This window comes from Sander vitreus, chromosome 5 (genome assembly GCF_031162955.1).
Source record: "Sander vitreus isolate 19-12246 chromosome 5, sanVit1, whole genome shotgun sequence".
Taxonomy (NCBI): domain Eukaryota; kingdom Metazoa; phylum Chordata; class Actinopteri; order Perciformes; family Percidae; genus Sander; species Sander vitreus.
This window is the reverse complement of record NC_135859.1, coordinates 35,001,801-35,014,720: the sequence shown is the minus strand read 5'-3', so window position 1 is coordinate 35,014,720 and position 12,920 is coordinate 35,001,801. Positions and strand designations below refer to the sequence as shown.

The window sequence follows — 12,920 nt, the reverse complement described above, 5'->3', positions numbered from 1 at the left end:
AGGGTTTTTCAGACCAGAATAAGGCTTGGACGCAGCAACTTTCCCCCGTCGGAGAACTCTTGTTGAATGATTTGATTTGAATGGGCCATTGGCCAATCAAGAATTGAGTTGGTGCTAGTGTCGCTTTTTATATATATATATATATATATATATAGAGAATATATATATATAGAATATATATATTCTATATATATATTTATTTTTTTTTTATTTTATTTTTTACAGTGGTCTTTGAAACTTTTGACGTTTTTTAAATATTTTTTAGATATTTTTTTTAAATGTTTTTTTTTAAATATTTTTTGTTTTAAAATGTATTCATTTTTAACACTGTTTTGATGTTGTGTTTCGAAGTTTGACATCTGTTTCTGTGTTTTTTATGTTTTTTCCAAAACTAGGTGCCAGTAAAAACTTCTGGCGAGTAGAATTTCTTTGCACTTGCCCGACCGGACACGTGACATAAAACCTTAACGTTGAACCCCGTTAATCCATCTAACTGGGGATTTCCACCGAATGCAGAACGGCTGCGTGTAGGCTCCGCTGCGTGTAGGCTCCGCTGCGTGTCGGCTGCGTGCTCCGCCGTCCTTCAATACCCACCAGGTCCGGATTTGTTGCGTAACGGCTGCGGCCATGACTGACAGCTGTAGTCACGAGGACCCACGAGATCTCGCGAAATCACGTAGAACAGAACCACAAAACCAACATCAGTTTGTTTCCATCCAGAGGAGTAGAGGGGAAACAGCTCTGTGCTGTGTTTTCAAGGTGTGGTGCAAGGAAATTATTTTGCTTCTGTGCTCGACTTCCTGTCCATCTGCCGTGTGCTGAAATGCTGCGGAGCTCTTCGGCGTCCGGCAAAAACAGAAGCTCTGCGTATCTGCTCCGCAGGGCTGCGGACCGCCGGAGCTGGGACGGAGTAGGGACGGAGTAGGGACGGAGTAGGGACGCAGCCGTTCGGCAGTCAGTGGAAATTGGGGGTAAGTTTGTGATTTCTAGCAGAAGGATTGCAGGATCATGAGAGAGGAGTGTGTGCGTCAGACTGCGGGGGCATCAAATAAAGCAGAGGGTTAGTCGGGGGGGGTTAGATAGATAGAAAAAAAAGCCAGCCAATGAGCATTCAGAATACAGGTTAGTAATCATCCCACTGTTAGCAGACATTAGTATTGTTAGATATTAGTCAGATACTGTTAGTAGAATCCAGACCTGGGTAAAAAAATAAAAATAAAAAAAAAAGAAGCTATTTGCACATAATTATTAGCATTTGCTGTAATTTGCTTTAAGTATCAGACGATGGGGCTGTTGGCATCAGGACAGTTTAATTACCGCCAGCAGAGGTCATTTAGAAAGCCACACACCATTCATTTCCAGCGACATTCTTGTGATTATCTAAATCGCAAGAGCCCCCACCTAACTGGGACTTCAATGAGGTTGTAACAAATGCTAAGAATCATCTGTAAATACTATTTTTTATTTATTTTTTATCCCCGGTACATCCAGTGTGCCAAAAGAAAGAGATTCAGGCATTTGAAAACTAATGCAGCGATTAGAAAACCATTGGAAAGCAGCTAGAAGCTTCAGGCCTTTTACAAATGTGTTTAATCAGACACACACACACACACACACACACACACACACACACAGGAACAAACACACACACACACACACACACACAAATAGAGCACATGCACACAAACACGTGCACTCACGCGGACACACACATACACACACACGCCCAGACGCCCACACGCTACAGTAAAAATACACAGAGTGCTTATTAAAAGGTAGTTTCACGACCAACACATTGTCACTACTCCTTCTCACACACGTAAGCAGATCTCACAGGCAGAGCGTTCCAGTTCTGGATCTGGCCAAGATACACGCTGGCTTCAGTGAGACGCTAACACATGTTAAAACACAACTTTTTAGTGAATTTAAATGTCCAATACCAGGGTTTTTCAGACCAGAATAAGGCTTGGACGCAGCAACCGAGCCGTTTTGGGCACCACCTAATGTAAAATCAATGTGAGCATCAAAACTAACTAAATTACTTTTCTATTTAGCAAGTTCTGTCTTTAGGCTTGTTGAGTGTTGTTATTTCATTATCTGCTCTAGCTTTTCCAACGTTTTAGACCCAGGTATGGTTACAATAATGGTCTAAAATCATGTGAAACTGCATGTTGTTTTTGTAACATTTTGTTGAGGGAGGACCTCTGAACCCTCCGCAAAATATGTGCACCCAAGTCCTCTACAAACCCCGGTAAAAGACGGTCTTATGCAGGGAGAAGTGGCCAAAGTGTTCGACAGGTCACTGCACACGGCAACTGAAGAAAACAAGCATGAGAGGTGTTTGATAGCTGCAGTGTCTGTGTTTTTCATCAGCCAATAGACAAAACGTGAGAGTGGGGGTGGATGGAGCTATATTAGTAGCCTGTTACTCACAGCCGGCCGGGAAAACACGCACAGTCGAGAGAAACAGGAAGGAACGCTGCAGTACATTATTTGGGACTCGAAACACCACACGTGAAATACCTTCCTGCTAAATCGGATCTCGCCGACACTGACTACAAAGCAGCGGTGGCGTTCTGAACTCTTCTAAGCCATTTTCACGGACACACAGCAGCAGCAGAAGTCGTCTCTCGGCGGGGGAACACTTGGACGCGGATCGTCTCCTTCCGAAGGCGCAGGACAGCAGTGATGGCGCCGGGCATCCATCGCTGCAGGAGCAAGGACTAAGGAAGAAATACAGAAAAGATTTTAGGATTTTTAGGATTCCTGGAGACTGACCTCACCCCCAAAAAACACCCGCATAAGTCGGTTGTTCAAGCAGCAATTACAACCTATATTTACGTTCATAGTGGCGGCGCCCTCTGGTGGCCGTACTAATTATGAGGGGAGGAAAGCAGGAAGTAAAGCGACGAAGTACAACCCCTAAATCCCATAGCTAGCTACTAGCCAGCTAGCTAGTAGCTAGCGCTAGCTACTAAGTCCAATACCATGGACTGCAGCTTCATCTCTCACAGGTTACAGGCTTTACAGCATACATCCCTCGGGTGTATCATGAGATAATACTATGGATGTATTAACACATGGTGAATTACAACCATAAGCGATATCCATTATTACAGCTACAGGACCTCGGGAGAACAGTCATATGAGCATGCGCAGTGCAGGGCGACATGGGCAGTCCCGCGGGTCTGCTCACGTCCATTATGCGCGTTCATCATGCCTAGTTTAACAACTCTGGATTCGGCTACTAGTAAAAGTTAAACATTTAAAAAATGTTAAAAACGTGACGTTTTAAACAAGGACCCTTTAAGTGTTCGGGCTGGTAAGTTGATGTTTCCCCAAAAAAAGGATCCACTGAAATATAGACTTTTTTTCGCCATGCAAAGTCTATGGGCAAAGTCTTTCTGGGCCAGAGGGGTGCAGTTCCACCGTTAACCGCTAAGCCCATGGTTGCTTTAAGACATGGCGCTGTTCCCGGGGGCTTGCTAAATCCCAGCAGGCGTGTCTGTGCAGCGTAGGGCTGGGGATCGTTCAAAGATTTTCGATACCGCTGCCGATACAAATAGACTTTGATACCGTTTACTAAACAATACTTTTTTCAATACCATTTTTATAAAATCCATTTTAACAAAAAGAAATCATTACAGCCCAAATCTTTTTATTTATTTTTCAGCTCCTCTACACGACACCGTCTCTGTGTGACGTAGAGTTTTTCCTGCGTGTCTCTACACAACGTGTAACGTTAGACAGCCAATCACAGACATTGTCAGATCTTGGTAGAAGCATGCTGCGTGCTGATTGGCCTACTGACCGACGAGATTTACTCCTTAGGTATTGACATTGGGTATTGAATGATGAGGCTTTTTTCGATACTCTATACTTTAGCGGCAATTTGGTCGGTGCCTAAAAAGTATAACATTCGGTCCCAGCCCTAGCACGGCCTTCCGGAGGCAGCGCGGCTGCCGCCACTCAAGACAATGGTTGTGATTCCACCAGTGGCGATGCAGCGCGCCGTAGAAGCGCCCCAGAAGCGTCTCTCTGCTAAAAATACACGCCAGGTCTATTTTCGATGGAACTGCAGGGCGTTCAAGAGGCCGGGAAGGGAATGGAAGAGCTTGGGCTCAATTGGGCAGGCAAAACGCTCCGTTACTGCAATCTCCCTGCGTGGTACGACGCATCCGGACAACGGAACAATTTTCGTGTAGTAGGAGGTAGTTTGGGGAGATGGATGGGTCAAACAACCAAGGCACTTTCACCCAGGAGATTTTTTAGCCAAACCATCATCTTTTTCTGAACTTGACTAAGTCGTTTTGGCGCCTAAACCCAACCAAACTGCGAGGTTTCACAACGTTACAGAGGTGTTAAAAACCATGACTGGTCTCTGGTTTAGAGGGTTCGGGTTAGGTAGGGGCGCTAATTTATGAAACGCTCCTCTGGGTCGTGTTTGAAGGTAGGAACAAAACGGCCGATATGGTCGTATGGTTTTGGAGGACTTGTTGAATTCCAACACCTTGAACACATTTCCGTTGGCCTCTTATATAAGACATATTTTTTTTGTCCTGGTCTAACAACGAATCAGCAAGGCTGATTATGCTAAATCTGATTTGGTCTTGGGATCCACTTTCAGGTGGGTTTTTATCTCCCCTCTCAACCATAATCCCGGAGAAGGATAGCAGCATATAGTGTCAAATATGGCAGCGATTTCACACTCAACTAATCTCCCATGTTCTATCTGCTCCCCGTTTATCTGCACTCTCAGCCAGCACAGAGGCTTAACACACATTCACAGGGGGGGGGAGGGGGCACACATCCCGTGTGTGGGCAACAGGCAAGATAAGAGTCTGTAAAAATTGCCTCTGCAGTTTATATTCATCTAGACCGATATAACGAGTCACAGTGCAGAGTGTAAAGTGAATATGAGGGGAGTAAAAAGTCCCAGCGGTGTAAATCTACTGACAGATCCTGTACCAGTGTGTGAGGCGACGCAGCAGGGCGCGATGGAGTCGTGATGGCGCTCCGGAGGTCCAGCCGGCGCGTGCCTCCCCGTCTGCTTCCTCATCAGTGGAACTGGAGAGGAACACACAACACAAAGCAGCAGGAAAGAAAAGTGGGACGCAACCCAACCGTCCCTCCCAAGGTCACCCAGAGATAACTGCTTCTTGGGTTTTATTGTTTCTCCTTAGCGCTGCTTTATTTTAAGACACATTTCAAACAATGATATACAGCCACTGCTAACAAATATAAGTCCCGGTATCAGACATCAAGTCCTTGAAGAGGTTCCAGGGGGTCCACACCAAAAGGGGCATTATTTATTCTTAACTGTAAATCCATCAATAAGTAACACAATGTTGACTGTGTTGTAGCGCTGCAATTAACGATTATTTTCATTGTCGATTAAGCTGGCGGCTTATTTTCTCGATTAATCGTTAAGTCTATAAAATGTAAGAAAATAGTAGAAAGGGTCTATCCCAGTTTCTCAAAGTCCAGGCTGATGTCTCTTTAAATGTCTTGTTTTGTCAGTCCAAAACCCAAAGACGTTCGGTTTAATATGATATCAAACAGAAAACAGCAGGGAATGTCCATATGTGCCATGTTTGCATGAAAAATGACTTTAACGATTAATCGATTATCTAAACAGTCGGTTGTTTGTGTTTCTATTGATCCACTAATCGATTTGTCGACTTATCGCTACAGCTCTATTCTGTTGGTCATGGGTTTCATACATTTTTCTGTAATAATACATTTCAAAGCACAAATTCTATCAGATGGGGGACGCCGGGGGACGAAATCCTATCAAACGGGGGGTCTAGTTGGGTCAGTTTACGTGAACTAACCGACTCAGTAAAGCTATTCAATTCTCCATCTGATATTGTGTGCCGTTAAAAACTATGCTCCATTACTTGAATGAAGATAATAAACAGCCTGTACACATAACCTGTCCTGCTGCTGCTTCCCATCTGGATCCTCCCAGCGTCCCGACCGCCGACATGTCCGCAGCGCCAGAGATGAATCCGGAAACACCGACCCGAGGTTACCTGAAACTATAAAAACATACAGAATAGTGTGGAAAATTTTACATCTGATCATAAATATCTACAGTTGATGTTTTCTGAGAAAAAAGTCAGAATTCTGAGAATAATAACAATAATAAAAACTGAAGTTACCTTTTAACAATTTGAATAAAACATGAATAAAAAATAAATAAATGTAGATCATTTTTGGGGAATTTTAGGCCTTTGTTTTTATAGGACAGCTGAAGACATGAAAGGGGAGAGAGAGGGGGGATGACATGCAGCAGAGGGCCGCAGGGTGGAGTCGAAACCCGCGGCCGCTGTGTCGAAGAGTAACCCTCGAGATATGGACGCGCGCTCTACCAGGTGAGCTACCCAGGCGCCCTAGAATTCTGACCTAACCCTAACCCAGAACTCAAATACATTTTTCACATGGCCCTAATAGTCTTCTGTAGTTAGTTATTGATTGAATAATAGATATACAATGGCGGCGCGCATAGTCGCAGCGGCTCAGTGCTCCCTAAAACAATGCTGTATGTGGCTGCTGTTTGTATTATTCTTTGTTGTTAAGACAAGCCGGAGTACACCAAATATCTTCTACAACAGAGAGGAATGATTGTATATCGGGAGAACATGCGAAGCCCCTATAACAAGTGACTTCCAACACTCGCACAGCATTCCACCGGGAATAGCCAGAGCACCGGCGTCGCCATGGATTGCTTCACCGAGCGGCAAGCGCCGGAGACGGAGGAGGGATCGTAAACAAAAGCGGGGCTGCAGGTCTGGCACCTTGTCTAGGCTAAAGAGGGCTCCTAACAGACCACCATTGCCTAGCCTTTTCGTCGCGAATGCCCGATCCCTTGGGAATAAGATGGACGAACTACACCTGGATATATCAAGCCGGTCAACCATACGAGATAGCTCTGTGATAATTATCACTGAAAGCTGGCTACACCCGGGGATCCCGGACGCAGCAGTTGAGCTAGCGGGTCGCTTACTACATCGTAGCGACAGAACAGAGGACTCTGGTAAGGACTTTGCATGTATGTGAACAAGGACTGGTGTACAAACTCTTCTGTTATTGATAAGCATTGCTCACCTGATCTGGAGCTGCTAGCAGTTAAGTGTAGACCTTTCTATTTGCCACGTGAATTTTCTGTTACCGTGGTAACAGAGGTCTACATTCCACCAGACGCCAATGCTAATCTAGCACTTGGCCATGTACTAGCAGCTATAGACAAACAACAAAACAATTACCCAGAGGGCATTTTTATCGTGGCTGGTGATTTTAACCATGTTAATCTTAAAACTGTGCTACCCAGCTTTGATCAGCATGTCAAGTGTGCAACACGAGTAACATACTGGACTGCGTATACTCCAATATTAACAAGGCATACAGAGCCTCCCTCCTCGCACACCTGGGCCAGTCTGATCACCGGTCACTATCCCTGATTCCAGCGTATCGCCCCTTCATCAAAAAGCAAAAACCTACCGTCAGAACTGTTAAGAAGTGGCCTGGGGATGCATCTCTACAGCTACAGGACTGCTTTGAACGAACAAACTGGACCTTGTTCTTTAATCAGGATATGAATGAATATGCTTTTGCTGTCCTCTGTCATCAGGACCTGTGTTGAAAACATCACTATCAACACACAAATCAGGATTCCCCCTAACAGGAAACCTTGGATGACTGCGGAGGTCCATGCCCTTCTGAGGGAGCGCAACACAGCCTTTAAATCTGGGGACAGAGCATTATAGAGCACAGCCAGGCACAACTTGAAAAGGGCATCAAGCAGGCAAAAGCTGTGTACAAGGAAAAGATCGAGGGCCACTTCACCAACAAAGATCCAACACGGGTGTGGCAAAAAATACAACAAATCACCAACTACAGAGGCAGCCGTGAATCACCTACAAACATCAATGCCTCTTTGGTAGAGGAGCTCAACCATTTCTACGTCCGCTTTGAAACATCTGGACTAGATAACGGAGCCGCTCCTCCCCTTGTTGACACAGACCTCACACTTAAGGTAACAGCAGAGGAAGTGAGACGCACCTTTAGGTCTGTGAACACTAGGAAGGCCGAGGGACCTGATGCGATTCCAGGAAGAGTACTCAGAGAATGCGCCTACCAGCTCGCAGATGTCTTTGCAGACATCTTCAATATGTCTTTGGCCACAGCAACTGTACCGACCTGCTTTAAAACAGCAACCATCATTCAAGCAAAGCCACATTAGCACTCTGAACGACTACAGACCTGTGGCACTCACCCCCATCGTTGCCAAGTGCTTTGAGAGGCTGGTGATGAAGCATGTTAAATCTTCCCTCCCCCTCAACCTGGACCAGCATCAGTATGCCTACAGGGAGAACAGGTCCACAGAGGATGCTATCGTTACAGCCCTCCATAAAGCGCTGACACACCTTGACAAGGGGAAGACATATGTGAGACTGCTCTTCATAGATTACAGCTCAGCGTTTAATACCATCATTCCTAACCAGCTGGTCACAAAACTCCTTGACCTGGACCTCAGCAGCAGCCTGTGTATGTGGCTCAAGGATTTCCTGACAGATCGGCCACAGACAGTGAGGCTGGGCCCATACCAATCCTCGAGCCTGTCCCTCAGCATTGGAGCACCGCAAGGCTGCGTGTTGAGCCCGTTGCTCTATTCCATCTACACGTATGACTGCATCTCCACCCACCCCTCAAATACAATGATAAAATTCGCAGATGACACAACTGTGGTGGGAGAAATCTCTAACAGCGACGAGAACGCCTACAGAGATGAAGTTGACAGACTGACAGGATGGTGCAAAGACAACAATGTGACCCTGAATGTCAAAAAAACAAAGGAGATTATAGTTGACTTCAGAAGGTGTGAGGAGGACCCCCGACCCCTCATCTTGAATGGTGAGGAAGTGGAAAAGGTCTCCTGTTTTAAGTTCTTGGGGATCATGATCTCAGAGGACCTAAAATGGGAAATAAACACAACCGCCATGCTCAAAAAGGCGCAACAGCGGCTCTACTTTTTACGAATACTCAAGAGGAGCAACCTGTCGGCTGAGCTGCTTAAGATCTTCTACCACTGTTCTATCGAGAGTGTCATAACATAATGTATGACTGCGTGGTATGCCAATTGCACAGCGAAGGACAGGAAATCCCTCAATCGAATCATGAGATCTGCTGAAAAAAAACATTGGACTTCCCCTGCCCCCACTGGACGACATCTTTAAGACCCGCTGCCTCCGCCGAGCACACAATATTCTGCAGGATGAGACACACCCCTCAAACCATCTCTTCTCCCTGCTTCCATCTGGCAGGCGGTATCGGGCTTTTAGAGCACACACCTCCAGGCTGCAGAACAGTTTTATCCCCAGAGCCATCACAGAACTGAACAATCATGCCCCCCCACCCCCCAGCACAGTTGCACTTTCTAGAAAGGGATTCTATGAAATGCGACTATTCTATGATATGGCAATATTGGATGCCTTGATAATGTTTTTATATTTTTCTTATTTTATCTATTGTGTGAGTGTGTATATGAAAGTGTGTATTGTTTTAGAGGCTGCACAAGCAAATTTCGTTGTATGGTTCTGCTGCACAATGACAATTAAAGTCTATTCTATTCATATTCTAATAGTGAAAATAAATAATTCCCCTTACAAATTGTTTTTTTCGAAGAAAGAATAATAATTGAAAAAAACGTCAAAAGCGCCCAAAAAAAAAATGACAATCAGAAAAATTGCCAAAAAATGTTTAAAAAAAGTCGAATAATAATTCCCCTTTGGCTGGGGATTCCCTGAAACCTCTTCAAGGACCCTGGGGGGGGTCCCCAGACCCTACTTTGGGAACCACTGCTTTTGTCCATAGATAGAATAGGGTTGAGTTAAAGTTGTTTGACATTTCTATTGTCCAAGCAGCGCTGGAAATACAGTACAGTGGTGCAGCTCAGATACTAGCTTAGTTTCCATCCACTTAACACTTACAGACACTTCACGGAAACCCTTTGGTTGAAGCATTTTCGGATTTGAACTGTTGTGTAATTTCATTGGCCCGTCCCTTGACCCAGATAAGCCATGGACCTCCGGTTCCAACCGAGAAGTGTATCGCCATTGCGCTCTACAAACTGGCTACATGCGCAGAGTACAGAGTGGTAGGCGAAATGTTTGGGGTCAGCAAGACCACCGCGTGTTTACGGCGTGTGCAATGCCATACAAACGAGGAAGATGCGAAGGTATATACCTACCTGGAGTGGATAAGGCGCATGAGATCTTGCTGCGTAACTCCAGAGTGCACCTTGTGCCACAGGTGTATGGCCAACCCGTACTCACTCCGAACTCGTAAAATACGGACGTTTGGGCAGTGGCTGTCAGCGTCAGATACGACGTAAAAAGCGCCATACAGAGTGTTTGTAGAACGCACCGGGGCGTTTGAAGATGACGTAGCACTAAGAGCGACTAAGGTAGGGAGTAGTATGAAAGCCCGAAAATCCACATAGGGATGTTGGTTGGGGGAGTGGATGGGTCAAACAACACAGGACTTTCACCCAGGAGACCGGGGATCGTGTCCCGCATGTCACCTTCCCTAAACCCAACCGTCGCTTTCTTCTTTACCTAAACCCAACTGTCCCGTTCTTCTTTACCTAAACCCAACTGTCCCGTTCTTCTTTACTTAAACCCAACTGTCCCGTTCTTCTTTACCTAAACCCAACCGTCCCGTTCTTCTTTACCTAAACCCAACCGTCCCGTTCTTCTTTTCCTAAACCCAACCGTCCCGTTCTTCTTTTACTAAACCCAACTGTCCCGTTCTTCTTTACCTAAACCCAACCGTCCCGTTCTTCTTTTCCTAAACCCAACTGTCCCGTTCTTCTTTTCCTAAACCCAACTGTCCCTTTCTTCTTTACCTAAACCCAACTGTCCCGTTCTTCTTTTCCTAAACCCAACCTTCCCGTTCTTCCCGCGTGTCATACAAACACACCCACGACCTTTTCCTTAACCTAACTACGTCAAAAGTGACGCCAATAGTCCCGACCCAGCGCGTTAAGATAAAGTGCGTTTAAATCTGACACTAAAGGAGACTTTTAGCGCCAATAACAACGCCAAAGGCACCTGACCAAGCGTCCGTATTTTACGCGATGGGACTGAGAATGTGTTGCTATGGCACCTTAGACGGGACTCACGTCTGGATTAGATCCCCTGCTGAAGGCTGCAGTGATTTTGTCAATAGAAAGGGCTGGCTATCAATTGTATTACTACAGGCTGTAGTAGACGGTCGTTGCATTTTAAGGCACATTTGCGTCAGCACTCCCGGTAGTGCGCATTGGGCGCGCGGTCTTCACCACTTCTGACCCATACAGGTGTCAGGTGTGTCTGTTTAACCATAAAATGACCTAAAACTTTATCGCAATTCATTATTTATTCGGCAAATAACGTTTCCATCAGCGTTTATCGCATAAGCCGTATATGGATCGAGAGAAAATCCGATGAGACCGAACAACTTTGAGTCGATATTCATGAAATTCAATCGAATGTTACTGTTTCCATAAGCCATTTTTCATTCGATATCACTTAATTTGCATTAAAAACGTGTGGATGAAATTGGAAACATAGCTAGTGTCTACCATACTGTATACTGTAGTAGGGCTGCAACTAACGATTATTTTCATTGTTGATTAATCTGTCGATTATTTTCTCCATAGTTGTGTGGTCTCTAAAATGTCAGAAAATGGTGAAAATGTCAACCAGTGTTTCCCAAAAAGCCCAAGATGACGTCCTCAAACGTCTTGTTTTGTCCACAACTCAAAGATATTCAGTTTACTGTCACAGAGGAGAGAAGAAACTAGAACATATTCACATCTAACAAGCTGGAAAAAAACAAACAGATTAATCGATTATTAAACTAGTTGCCGATTCATTTAATAGTTGACAACTAATCAATTAATCTTTGCAGCTCTACACTGTAGCACTGCATGCAGAAACATATTGTCCGTGATTAAATAAATCTTCAGTCTAATCTGGCATTTGTCTAACAGAACCATATTTTCTATAAATAAGCATGTTTTTAATATCCATTAACACTGCAGGGCTGTCAGGTTGAGGAAAGACAGACTACAGTATAGGCCCTCCTCTGCAGGGCAGTACATGACTCCATGTGTATCTAATCTAACAACAGATTAATACGATTTAAGTTTGATAAACCAAGCACAACAGCGTTGGTTGTAAAAACCAGAAACCAGAATATTTTTCTTCCTACCAGATATTTCCAGGTTCCACATGCACCTGCCGAGCATCAAACGGCGCGAAAAGATCACTTCTTCTTCCTCTTTTTCCTTCTTTTACCTTCTTCCATTCTCGGGACAAGCTGCCGAAGCTGTAAACAGGTTCCACGCCGTGTGTGAGCAGTGATTAGCCCGCTGTAAAAGTGCTGGTCGTCGCCCCCCTGGACGTGCACGCTCCGCGGCGGAGCTTCGTCTACATGGCTGCCGAGCTGAGACAAGCAGATGTGGGAGTGCCGACAACAGCTGCGCACTGACGGGAGACCGGTGCAGGGAAAACAGGCTCAAGTGGAGACGAAAGCTGCGCAGGACAAAGAGAAAATGAAGTAGGTATTAAAAGAGAACAGAGACGCCTTTGACTAAGCTGGAGCAGCACACAGCTGAATTAATCAGCGGGCTCGGTCTCCAGCTGCCGCTACAGGTTTTACGGTCCTTTGTATGCGCGCCCTTCATCCACCATCTGTGTTTCCCGGGCAACCGAGGACTGCCTGCAGGCACCAGCAGATACACAGCAACCAGCTCAGAGCAAAAGGCAGTATACTGCTTTTAGTTGACTTAAAGCTTAAAAGGGACAAGAAAGAATATCAGTATCACGTTATTATGTGAACAGTTTTAGACGTGTTTCACGTTATAAGTTATT

General features: G+C 45.2%; 1 long non-coding RNA gene across 1 annotated transcript; it reads right to left on the bottom strand.

Moving 5' to 3' along the window:
* Window positions 1-542: 542 nt before the first annotated feature.
* LOC144518753 (uncharacterized) lies at window positions 543-12,658 on the bottom strand. The gene is made up of 3 exons (XR_013502027.1): window positions 12,259-12,658; window positions 4,969-6,041; window positions 543-2,723 (listed from the first exon to the last, which is right to left on the bottom strand). It is a non-coding gene; the product is annotated as an uncharacterized LOC144518753 (long non-coding RNA).
* Between the last annotated feature and the right edge of the window lie 262 nt (window positions 12,659-12,920).